General features: G+C 35.3%; 1 protein-coding gene across 2 annotated transcripts in view; it reads right to left on the reverse strand.

Annotated features, from left to right (window-relative positions):
- Nucleotides 1-12,880, reverse strand: part of LOC109054197 (single-stranded DNA-binding protein 3-like) — a 63,620-nt gene that overhangs the window by 34,716 nt on the left and 16,024 nt on the right. The gene's annotated exons all lie outside the window — the stretch shown is intronic.

Consider the following 12,880-nt stretch of genomic DNA (forward strand, 5'->3'; position numbering starts at 1 on the left):
CGGAAGATGCCAGGAGGTGACTGCTTCACGCTGCTGCCAGATAAAGAGAGAAGAACACATCACACACCGATATAGTGGGTGGAAGAGTGTGTGTGTGTGTATGATCAGCCCTCGCTTAAACACACTCGCTGTTGGGGAAGACCAAACATGCAAACGTACGAAAGTGACATGTGTGTCACGACTGGTCACTTCGGTACAGCATCTCTGATTTCTAGAGAACAAGAATAAAGCGGCAAACAATTTGGAACTACCGTCAGCGTGCCTGCTTTTAATGTGGGTCTGCTTTCTTCTGTCCAAACAACTATTAGAGTTAGTTAAAGTTTGTAAAATTGAGAGAACACAGAGTTCTTGAGAAATATTTTTAGTCTATTTTAAACTAGTAGACTTACAATGCAATGCCCCAAGACATCTGTCCGCATGTGTATGGCTGTGTAGTGAATGAAAAAGGACAAATGAAATGTTTTGGAAGTTCAGAAGGAATGAAAAAAAACACAGAGGAAGACATTCAGAAAGAAAAAAAGAAATATATTCAGAAAGAAGGGGGGGGTTCAGAAAGAAAGAAACAAAATCTGAAAAAAATGTCAGAAAATAAAGTAATAAAGAAATTCAAATAGAACGAAAAAATAACCAGGAAAAAATTCAGAATGAAACATTTATTAGTTCTTTGTTGATCATTATTTCACCTCATTACATGACTGTTGGGTGTTGGACTGATCAATCGGTTGAGAATCACAAAGTCAAATATGGTGACTGAAAGTACAAAGTACAACATCGACATTGAAACACAATTACTGTTTGAAAACAAAGTTCAACAAGTATGGCATTTAATTACAGCAATATGACAAATGCTGAAAAAAAAAAAAAAAAAAAAAAAAAAAAAATTTATACCCTAGCTTACCAAAACACACTGAATCCGAGACTTCAAAAACTTCATCAAACTTTTTTTGGGGAAAAAAAAATAATTTGGACAAAATGTAAACCTATCCTTCAGTTTTAAGTTCAGGAGGCCAATTTCTTATGAATGAAACTAGCCTTAACTGAGAGCAGAGTGTAAGCGTGTTTGTGTCAGTTTAGGAGCCTGTTCATCACATCAGCCCTGCGGTGATCCTGTGACCTCTCTGACACACACCTGCATCCTTGAGTAATTAATGATACAATGAAGTCAAAACATTTGATTAGTTGGTCAACTCATTCTTCCCTGGGTCTCAAAAAGGAATTATTATAGTAAAACATAGGTTGAGGTCGGACCTCACTGATCAATTACGTGTTTTTTTGATTAGTCGACCATCATGACCATCCCCTGAATTACTATGATAACAAAAATAGAAAATGGAATACATTTCCACTGTAACGGTGTCATCATGTGACATGTGAGGTAAAGAATTCCAGACAACAATGCCCTTGGATGACAGAAGATGGTGAAGAGCAAAGGATGGTCTAGAGCAATAAGAACAGCAGTATTTTGCACATTAACGTTACCATGGACACCATGCCCAACGTGTGCCAGCTGTACATGCAGACACGGCCAATTTGAGCCTGTCTGTGTGTGCAAGATCTGCTTTTACTGACACAAGAAAAGGCCACATTAAAGTCACCATGAAATCAAAAATGACAATTCTATTTTTTTTACACAGTGTTGAAGTATTCATTATAAATGATTTATTTTAATTATTTGATTAACGTCAGTAGAGTCGAACTTGAAAATGGTGCACTGAAGTCTTTCCACTGTTGTGACATCATACATTTTGATGTTCATTCATGTGTATTTCATGCTATTACTAGCAGGAAGAGATCGATTTCAAGTTTGAACCGCCAGAACCGAGGCACTACAGCGATAGGTCACATTAAAGAAATCCCACCCTACATTCCAGAAGCCGTTTCACTCAGATAACTTCCGTTTCATGCCGACTTTAAAAACAACTCCAGAGGTTGAAGAATGGCTGAGAACACATCTAAATCAGCAGATTCCTTCCTCTCCGTCTCCACGAAGAAGACCATCATTAATTCATGGGGGTGAAGCTCACAGACATCAGTGAGCAGAGCAGAAACGTATTCCTCCGTAACAGTAATGACTTGGATAAAAGAGAAATAAATATATTTGTTGAATAAAATGTTAATCTTGCAGCTTTTACAAACATTAAAATCCTCTAGTCATTACTGTGTTATTCTCAGCTAAGTCTCAATTCTGATGAAGTCATGAGGAACTAGACCAATTGTCTTAAAGATCCTGAACAGATTTAAAAGCTTTTTATGGTCTTTTTGTGACTTTAAACCGATTCACGGATAATGAAGGAGAAAGAAAAGGAGAAAAGAGTCAGGAAATGTTGCAAGCTGCACTCAAACTTGTTACACCAACATGAACACCACAGCTCAAAAAATGAAAAAAGGGGGGAAATGTGGAAAAAGAAAAAATTATTATATAATAATCATAATTAAAAAAAGAGAAGGGAAAAAAAGAAAACAAGAAAAGAAATGTAAAAGGAAAATGACAAGAAACACATGAGAACCACATCTCAACCTGTAAGAAAGGAAAAAAGTAAAAACAAAAGAAAAAAGAAAAGAGTAAAGGAAACAAGAAAAAGGAAAATGAAAAATGAAAAGAAACAAGCATCACATCTAAACCTGAAATAAAAAATAGGAGAAAAAGCAAAAAAGACAAAGAAAGAAAGAAAGAAAGAAAGAAAGAAAGAAAGAAAGAAAGAAAGATAAGAACAAAAGAAAGAAAAGAAAAGAAAAGAAAGAAAGAAAGAAAGAAAGAAAGAAAGAAAGAAAGAAAGAAAGAAAGAAAATCTGGTTCAGCTTAACTCTGGAAATATCCAAATCATTAACACACTACTGACTGACTCCAAATATTTTCATGTGCACAAACAGGCAGCGACATATGCCTTCACTGGTTGTTTCAATCCGCAATGACTGAACCTGTCAGAGAGAGTGTCCGGTCATTTAACTGATCACTGTAACCTTCAATGGCCTTTATTAGCACGACTGAATGAGTGAAATTACAATCAAACACCTAATTTGTGCTAATGCAAAATCCATAAGAATTTAGTCTTGTGATTTAAATAATTAGTGGGTCAACACCATGAGTGTGTGTGCAACAGTCACACCACTGAGCCTCCTGGAGTGTGTCGAGGCAGATCTGCTCAGAGCATCACATGCATCTAATTGTCTGTGCTGTACCGTTCTACATTACGGCAGATTCACTTTATCGATTTAAAATTGGCAGAGAGCTCAAGTGGACTGGACTCAGAGGATGCACAATCTGCATAAAAAAAAGTGTAAGCAAACTGGCTTTGTGATAAACCAAGCTGTGTAAATGTTCTCAAAGGAAGTATTTATGATAACAAAATAATAAAGTGAATATTATTTTAGGATAAAATATTAAATAATAATAATAAAAGGGTTAGAAATTAGGTGTATGGGGAGGGGGGGGGTCTGGGGAAGGTCACAGGTTCCCGGGGTCACGGGGAATGGAGAGTCGCCTATAGGAACAATAGGGGTATGGCGCGGGAAGCTAGGCTATGAAGACTGCCATACTCTGCAATTTGGAAATGCCGCCTCTGTGGACTATACATTATTTAGATAATTAAACAAAAAAAGTCAATTAAATCTGATTCTGTCACATAGAACTAAATAAAAATAATATATTGATATTTAATATTAATATATTTTCTGTCTAATTTTATTGTTTTACTTTCAATAAAAGTCTGGTAATTTTATTAGCTTGTATTTTTTAAATTGAGTTGAATTAAAAAGTCTTACAAAATGATTTTATATTATTTAATAAATTAATAAATATTTAATAAAAAGCATTATCGGTTTTGGTTTCCAGCCAAGTGCATTCAGAATTTGCATCCCTAATCAAAAGTGACAGTAAAGACATCTACTGGTACAAAAATATTTATAGTTTATGTTCTTTTTAACTTTCTATTCATCAAAGAACCCTGAAAAAAATCTGTTTCTACAAATATATTTAGCAGCATAACTGTTTTTAATAACAAGAAATGTTTCTTGAGCACCAAATCAGCAAATTAGAATGGATCATTTGACACTGAAGATTGGAGAAATGGCTGCTGAAAATTCAGCTTTGCATCAAAGGAATAAATTACATTTTAAAATATAATCAAATAAAAAAACAGTTATTTTAAATTGGAATAATATTTCACAATTTTGCTGTTGTTACTGTATTTTTGATCAAATAAATGCAGCCTTGGTAAGCAAAAGAAATGTCTTTGAAAAACACTTGGGGGGGGGGGGTCTAATGTTATTTCATAAATTCTGAGTTATTTACACTGTTAAAGAGTTGGATCCTCATGCTAATCATGGCCAAAATAAACAATAAAAAAACGCTTTGGACGTATTACAGGTAAATTTCTTTTCCAGATACATTCCTTTCGGTTTCGAATCATTTTCGGCAAGTTTTTTCTGAGTATGGCCCTTTATGACGTCATGAAGGGCGGAACTCCTTGTATGGGCAATTCTCCCAGAAGAGCCCACGCACATCAACCAGAGCTGCACAGGACTTGCTCAGGAAGAATGTCTCCAAAGAAGTGTGTTTTTGGTTGTGAGGGAAAGATAATCTTGTTCAGCTTCCCAAAGAACCCAGCGTTAATTGAACACTGGATGCAGTTTGTTTTTCCGGGGCTGCCATGGAGCTGCACACTTGTGTTTGTTTGTTCTGGGCATTTCAGTGACTTATGTTTTATAAACAAGGCCCAGTTCAATGCTGGATTTGCAGATCGTTTGATCCCGGTCAAGAGTCGAAAACGCAGGAGGTAAGTAAAACTGAAATAAATTTAGTGGTTGACCGATATATCGCCAAGGCCGATATATCGGTTGATATTTGGCATTTTTTAAATATCGTCATCGGCCGATAAATTTTTCGGTTTGGCCAAAACGTTCGAGTATTCTGATGACGCTGAGAGCGGCAGCGCCTGACCACAGAGTGCTCACATTCTCCCTCTTGTTCGCTGTCATCCTTAACAGTTCTGTCTAATACGGATAGAAGTTTGTCTAATAATAGTATGGTTAAACAAAGGAATTAAAATGTATACAAAGTATTATATTATTAGTAATAGAAAGGCAAACATTATAATACTTTCTCGTTTGCCGTCAGCATTCTGCAAATACGCATTTATATCATTTAAAAAAATCTTTGAATGAATAATGAACATTTAATTTCACAAACCTTGCAAACTTAGTCGAACCCAGCTGTGAGATCGTGTGAAGTGTGCATGTGTATCATGCATGATTGCGTGTTCTATGCGTGACAGTCGATCCGTGTGAATTGAATGCTGACAGGAGGAGAGTTCAGCTTCATTGAAGACACGCGAACGTAAACTCGTGATTTCAAATTATGCTGCACTTTATGCATTTGCCCACTGCCATATTCATGTAATTTTTACTGTGTGCTGTATTTAAAATTAGTGTTACCTTGGCTTTATTTGAAAAAACACAAATTTGACTTTATTTGTGCATTCACACAAACTTCCCAGAATACTGAGTGCCCTGTTGGTTACAGTGTTTCCTTCCTTTTAATTATATTTTTATTAAATAGTTATTTATTTGTGAAAAAATGTTTGTCATCTAAAGTATAAGTATGTTTATTTTACACATTTATTTTTAATCCATTTTCAAATGATTTTAAATTTCTTGAATATTAATTAAAATAAATAAATTTATATCGGCTTTATATCGGCCACCCTGCTTTCCAAGATATTGGCGAAAGCTGTCAAAAAACACATATCGGTCGACCACTAATTAAATTTCTGTGTTTTGGTGGCAATTAGCACATAAATGCAAATAATTTAAACAACACGAACCTGCTCACGACTCTTTAGCTCCATTCATGGCATGCCTCCAGGAGCTTGGCTGTTTTCGGAGAGAAGCATAAAGCTGTATCTTTCTTTATAAATCTGATAAAAATACTTATCAGACTCTTCAGAGATATGATGGATGCAATACTACTCTGTAGGACCTCAAGATTAACATGTGTGTTATGTCCCCTTTAAAAATCTGTTGTGCAGGGTGGGATTTTGGGCCACTAAAACTGCACAGAGGTATACCTAGTGCAACACCACCAAAATGGAAACCAGGTGATTGGCAAAATGTCCTGTTGCAGAAGAGATTTTAATCACATTATGCCTGGTTACACTATGCAGGCAGTGGTACTTTCTTAACAAGAAAAAAAATCTGAGATCTTTGTTTTTTTCCTTCCCTTTCTGCTTTATTTTTTTTCCATTTCTCTAACTCTCTTCGCTTTTCTCATGCTGCAAGAAGGACAGTAGGTCAAGGAAAGAGCGAGCGGTGTGCTGGGGTTTCAGTGTGGTATAGAATGTAAATGAGGTGTGTAGCGAGACTTACTGCGGGTCTCCGCCTGAGACTTAGCCGTACCACAGCTGTGATAAACCACCGCCACGCTTCGGCCCTATTCCAACCCAGTATCGACAAACAGCACAAGAGTATTATTGCAATTTGAGCCTGGTGTGTTTTAAAATATTTTAAGGTGTAATGGTGCCTTTAGCGTCTGGATTTTTTATTGGTAAATGAAAAATTTAAGTCACAAAGAGTGGAGGCACCTCTGCAGGCTTATAAAAAATGTTTAAATCATTGTCTGTCTGCTAAATTGGTCTGGACAGGTTCTGATAAAGCTGTTTTTTTCTTCTCCAGTTCTCTTTAAACTAAAGTCAACAACACCAAGTTCAAATGTTGGTTCAGAGCGAGGCCGAAGGGACCACATGCTCTTGTTCTCCTACACACACACACGTAACAGTGCAGGTACAATCATCAGGGAACCATGAGATGCTGCTGGAATGACAAAGGTAATCAGACAGTATTACTGTTACTGGCTGCATTATATGCCAGACTGTATATATGATATATAATAATATATAAGACCCTATACAACTTCAGATAGAAAAAAAAAAAGATCTCTATCTTGCAACAAAACTGACACCTTTTACAATGAACAAGATTTCAGCATCCAGACTGCAAAGATGGAAAGACATTTAGACCCTATTTGCACTTAAATTTCTTAAATAAAAAAAAATAAAAACTATTAATTTTTTTTTTGAATAATAAAATCAACTGCTTAAGTAATTTTTATATAATAACAATAATATATACAACAAAATTGGTTAAATAAAAAATCTAATAAAAAAATGGTTGTAGTAGTTATTTTTATTATATATATATGAAAATTGCTTAAATTAAATTCAAAATTATTTTTATTATTTGTAAAAATTATTTATTATTATAATAATTATTAGTAGCATTCATTTTATTATAATAATCTATAAATAATACAAAGTGCTGAAGTAACTACATTTTACAAACTTTAAAAAGTAACATTACATTTTACTATTTAAAATTATTATTATTACAACATTACTTAAATTAAATATGAAGTTTTAAAAAATATTATTATTATTAAATATCAATGCAGAACACTACATTTTTATTATTATTATAATAATAGAAATATCAAATTTGCTTAAATTAAATGAGCACTTTTTTATATTATCATTTATATTATATTATTATTATTATTATTATTATTATTATTATTATTATTATTAAACATCAGCATTGCTTAAATTGAATAAGAACATAACATTTTATTATTATTATTAATATCTTAGTTGTCAACCAAATTTTAATTATTAAAATATCAGCATTATACTGCCTACTGGTCATTCTGCTAAAATCATTAGAAACTGACACATATTGCGTGACCATTAATTTGAACCCTGGTGGTTTGATTGCGATCATGTGGCTGAATTAAAGAAAAAACAGAAACAACAGCCATACCAGCTGAGCTTCTCACTCTCAATCATGAACAGTTCCTCTCTTACTGTGTGTCCCATTAATTAGTGCCTCGTTGAGAGCTAACAAACACAACTCGTGTCAACAGCTATAATGTAACAGTGTAACTGGAAAGCGAGTAATCTGTTGTGTTGATACTCTCATTTGTTGCCATTAGCCAAGGCAGCGCAGCGGTTCTCAGATGAAAGGGGGTAGGTAAAACACGTGTGTGCCATCTGAATAAGCATAGACTGCATTTTACACAGATGTTGCGCCCCTCTTGAGAAACCAGTCTGCCGTAGGCTGTGTGTCCAAACACACATAAACATGCAGCATATGCAAACATGTCTGAGTGTGTACATGTACAGGCGCTCGTACCAACACAAACACAGAAAGGAAAGAAAAGAGATCCAAGGAAGCCTCTTTTGGTTCAGGGATGGGTTTGGATGCCCAGCTGGTACTTGAGTCTGGTGTACTGGCGCCACCCCTCTCAAGCTGCTACCAGCCAACACTCTACAACAGCACCAGACGCACGCCGCGCCAAGAGCGTCCTGCCAGCACTGCTGGCCAACCCTACCAGAGAGAAAGAACATTTGTCTGAAGAACGAGAGAGGCTAACGGGAAGGAGTACATAGGAGCAAAGGGGTTTCAAAGTGATCGAGAAAGACCAGGAGAAAGAGACAGGAAAAAGAAGTCTGGTGTGGAAGATCTGGGATGGTACATGAAAGGTTGTAGGTTTGAACTCTTGTCAACTGTGACACTTGTGCCCTATAATTAAAAGTTGACAAAATCAGATTGAAGTTAATTTTAATTCTTTATCTTCCATGAAAACAGAACAAAAATGTTGATGACTCATATTACACTACACTGATTTGTCCAATCAAATGCTCTCCTGAACAAGAATGCCCCTCCCTCAATATCACCTGCAACTGATTCAGTATTATTATTTGTTTACAAAAAACTAAAACTGAGAAAATCTAAAAGCATTGAAATAAAAAAAATAAAATTAAACTAAAATAAATGTTAATGACAAAAAAAACTACAAATCATAGAGTGAAAATTTTACAAAACATAAATCAAATTTAAAAGACAAACAGAATAAATAAATAGAATAATAGAATAAAATAAATAACAGCTAAATCCTAAAACCATTCACCCTGAACCAACTACCAAGTACCAAATCACAAGACATGACTGTGTTGCAAAAAAAAACAAAACAAAAAATGGGAACAGACTTTCTTTATATTTAATGTTGATTCTTTATTGGAAACATTGGAAAAATTAGACAGTTCACCTTTAAGGCTCAACCATCAGGATGTGATCAACACAGTGAAGCAGAACTTGTAAACTGTGTGAGGGTCATTCTTGTCATTGTTTGGACATGACACACGGCCGTAATAAGCTGACGCAGTGCTGGTCATAAGTGTGTGTGGTGAAGAAATCTGCGGATGTGCCGCCTCGTCCAATAAGTGCTGACCTGCAGGGCCTGTATACCATATGCACAAAGAATCAGAAATTCCTGACACAAAGCATCAAGCGTAACATCTCTTCCATATTAATTAGAGTTTCTGTCCCTGCTGCAACTGTGGCAAAAAAAAAAAAAAAGGTAATTTAAATCATCTAGCCCCACCCACAGTCTAAGCTGATTGGACCAAAATCCAGCTCCTTAAAGCTTGATCATGACTAGTTAGGACATGGATTAGAAACAGAAAAAATCTCTTCGTTTATAAGAATATGTACCCTTCCAAATACTCCTTTTTACCCTCTGTTACCTTCTTAATACTCAACTCCAGTCCTCCTCCAGAGAGTCTGGATCAAATATTAACTACTGAGCATGCTCAGTGCAGTCCTGTGCGCCTCACTGGATAGCAATCATAAACAGCCAGTGGCTTTAACTTTTAACTCACGGCAGTGCGCCAACATGCTCAAGCAAACAATAATAAAAAAAAAAAACTAAAAGAAAGCTGTTTATGTTTCATACTTGCTGACAAAATTCTCCTATAATGAAAAAAAGCTCTCTTCTGTTTTGCCTGCAATATCCATAGAATAATAAAAGACAGGTGAGAGTATGTGAGAGAAAATAATTTAGAGGACATGTGTATGTTCTTCTCAATACAGATTCTTTAACTAGGGATTCTCTTAACAAATAGCCTCAATTCTCCTCCGTTGCAAACGTTCATGTGTGTGCGCGTTCCTTCATTATCATTATTCCTGTGTGTCGTCATACTGCCCGCAATGCCTCTCTTTCCCCCAAGCTAGCAAGCGAACGGCATCATGGGGGAAACAGCAAGATTACCCAATCAATCTTCCCCAGAGAGAACAAGAGGGAATGAGGGGGAGGGGAAGAAGAAAGGCAGACACACATACACACACAATATCTATATAAAGTATGCAATTTCCATATTTTACTACAGTGATCTTCCTGATGAAATCATACCAGCCGCCAACCATCAGAATGATAAATTGGAATCCTAATATTCTAGACTACCACAATGACACTTACAGAAATATCTACACTGGGGACAAAGAGCGTGATTGTGATCGGGATATGTTGTGAGCAGGACCTCAATGTGTATGAAGCAACATCTGTTTAAATGTTAAAAAACGTTAATCTGAGGAATAAATATTGCTGCCAATATTAAAGAGAAAATAAAAAACATGAAACATAAAAAGGACTAGGCAACAGGTCGTAAACCATGTATTATAAAATGGAAAAAGAAATACAGAGAGAAACTGTGCAGGTTAAGAAGAAACAGAACATTCGCACACACTAAAAAAAAGTGTTTCGCCAAGTGTTACCACAGGTTCACCAATGTACAACATAACAGCTTGACATACTTTGTCAACATACTTTTTGCTATTTTATTATAGTCCCTTTAAAACTTTTTTAAAAATGTGGAAAAATAACCTTTTAAAAATATTTATTAACAATACTACATAATAAATATTATGTAAAAATAATAATAATAATTTTTGCATCCTGATCTAAAAATCAGGACTAACATGCAGTGTTCTTGGATCATCAACAAGATCTGAGGTGCTTTCTACAGTGTTTTTAATCAATGCTCATTACGAAGCTTTACGACTCAAGCACGGCAGAAAGTGAAGAGCACACAGATGACTCTGGCATTTAGAGGTGTTGTGTCCCAAAATTCCATCCCGATTGCCAAGATACCAATCCCACAAAATCCCTGGATTAGCCCTAAACCATTCCTGGGATTAGAGGATTAGACCGTTATATTCCATTATCTTACACCGAGAGGATTCCTGACTGCCTTGATTTCAGCGCAAAAGCAACCAGGAAGGTATGGGCAGTGCAGGCCTGAAGACAAACACACACACACACACACACACACACACACACACACACAGAGGACAGGCCTCTACAAAGCTGTGACCCAACAAGGGAGCAAAGGGATCAGAATAAGAACATGATAAATCACTGAACTCAAGGACACTCTAGTAGCCGCAAAGACCTTGCCAAGACCGGCACACATGATACTGCAGCTCTACAACACACATGGGTGCATTTACACACACACACACATTCTGACAAAATACTTTTTTCAGTGGAATACTTGAAAACCTCGAGTTTATAGTAACATCAACCTCCAAAAATAGTCATTGACTCGTGCTCTATATTCTACAGACATACAAAATAAATATGAAGCCTATGGTACAGGTTTGATGTCTTAATTTTAAGCTATTTATTTTAGCTATGTAAATTTGTAGCTATCTGTGAATAAATGTGACAAATTTGGATCTGTTGATCATATCAAACTTTTCCTTTGCTTCAGAAGACTTGGAATAGTATACATCTGTACAGATAACCATCATGGTGTTTTTTTTTTGCACCCTTTTTGACACCCCCATACTCACTTATGAACTGTTGTTGTATTAAAAAGACATTTTTCAATAAACAAATAAAATAAAATAAAAACATATAAAAAACATTTTTGTTAATTTAAACAGAACTAAGAAATGCTGCCTTGGCAACTAACTGAAACAAAATAATCTGAAGCACTAAAAAAAATTAATTGATGCTAAATAGAAATATACAAAAAGAAAAAAATGACAAGAGTAAAATCTATGAATTGACTTTAACAAACTATAAATCAATAAAAAATAAGAAAAAAAAATAAAAAAAACATAAAAATTAAAAAAAAAAAACACTGGACCATAATATAAAAGCTAATTCAAATAAATAAATAAAAAGTATACAAATAAATAACACTAGGGTTGGAATGACATGAGAATTGAAATAGACTATTCCTTTATGCAGATTAAGGTAATGTTCGGAAATACAGAATGAAAAAAAATCAGAACATGAACAGAACATTTTCTGGTGGTTTGGGAAAATTGAATATTTGCACTTCTAATGGAAAGGCTGTGCATATTTAATCAAGTAATTTAAACAAGTATTACATATAAGATCAATGAGCGACGACATGCATGAGGCGTTCGTGATTAGCTATTAGTAAAATACTGCAAATAACATCCCAGAGGGGGGAATACATTTCCTCTGGAAATATTTTAGTCAAATATTTGGTTTAGTTTTATACAAGTCAGTGCAATGTTGGTCGCTGGAATGAAATTGGTTCTGTTTCCTTCCAAATGTTGACATAACTCCTGACACGAAGCAGGCCCATTCTGGGCTGTCGTCTCCATAAACAGCTCTTGTCAAGTTCAGTAGATAGACTAGAGGTCAGGCCCTCTGAACTAACCCTGATCTCATTATCCACATTATCCATAAATCACATTTTCTTTTTATCGCTCTCATTCTGTCTTAGCTTGTGCACATGAGATTTCTTAAGCTTCTTCATCAGATGTTAGAACATAGTTTTGTAGAACTGACTTCTATAAGCACACACAACACAAACACACAACAAATTAAAGAACTATCATTGGTTGTTTTTTTGCTGTTTGCTTAACAAGAGGTTAACTGATGGACTGGAGTCATGTGCATTACTTGAGAATTTTTGTGGTGTTTTTATCAGCTGTTTGAACTCTCAATCTGACGGCACCCATTCACTGCAGAAGATCCATTGGTGAGCAAGTCATGGAATGCTAAATTTTT

This window comes from Cyprinus carpio, chromosome A2, assembly GCF_018340385.1.
Source record: "Cyprinus carpio isolate SPL01 chromosome A2, ASM1834038v1, whole genome shotgun sequence".
Lineage (NCBI taxonomy): Eukaryota > Metazoa > Chordata > Actinopteri > Cypriniformes > Cyprinidae > Cyprinus > Cyprinus carpio.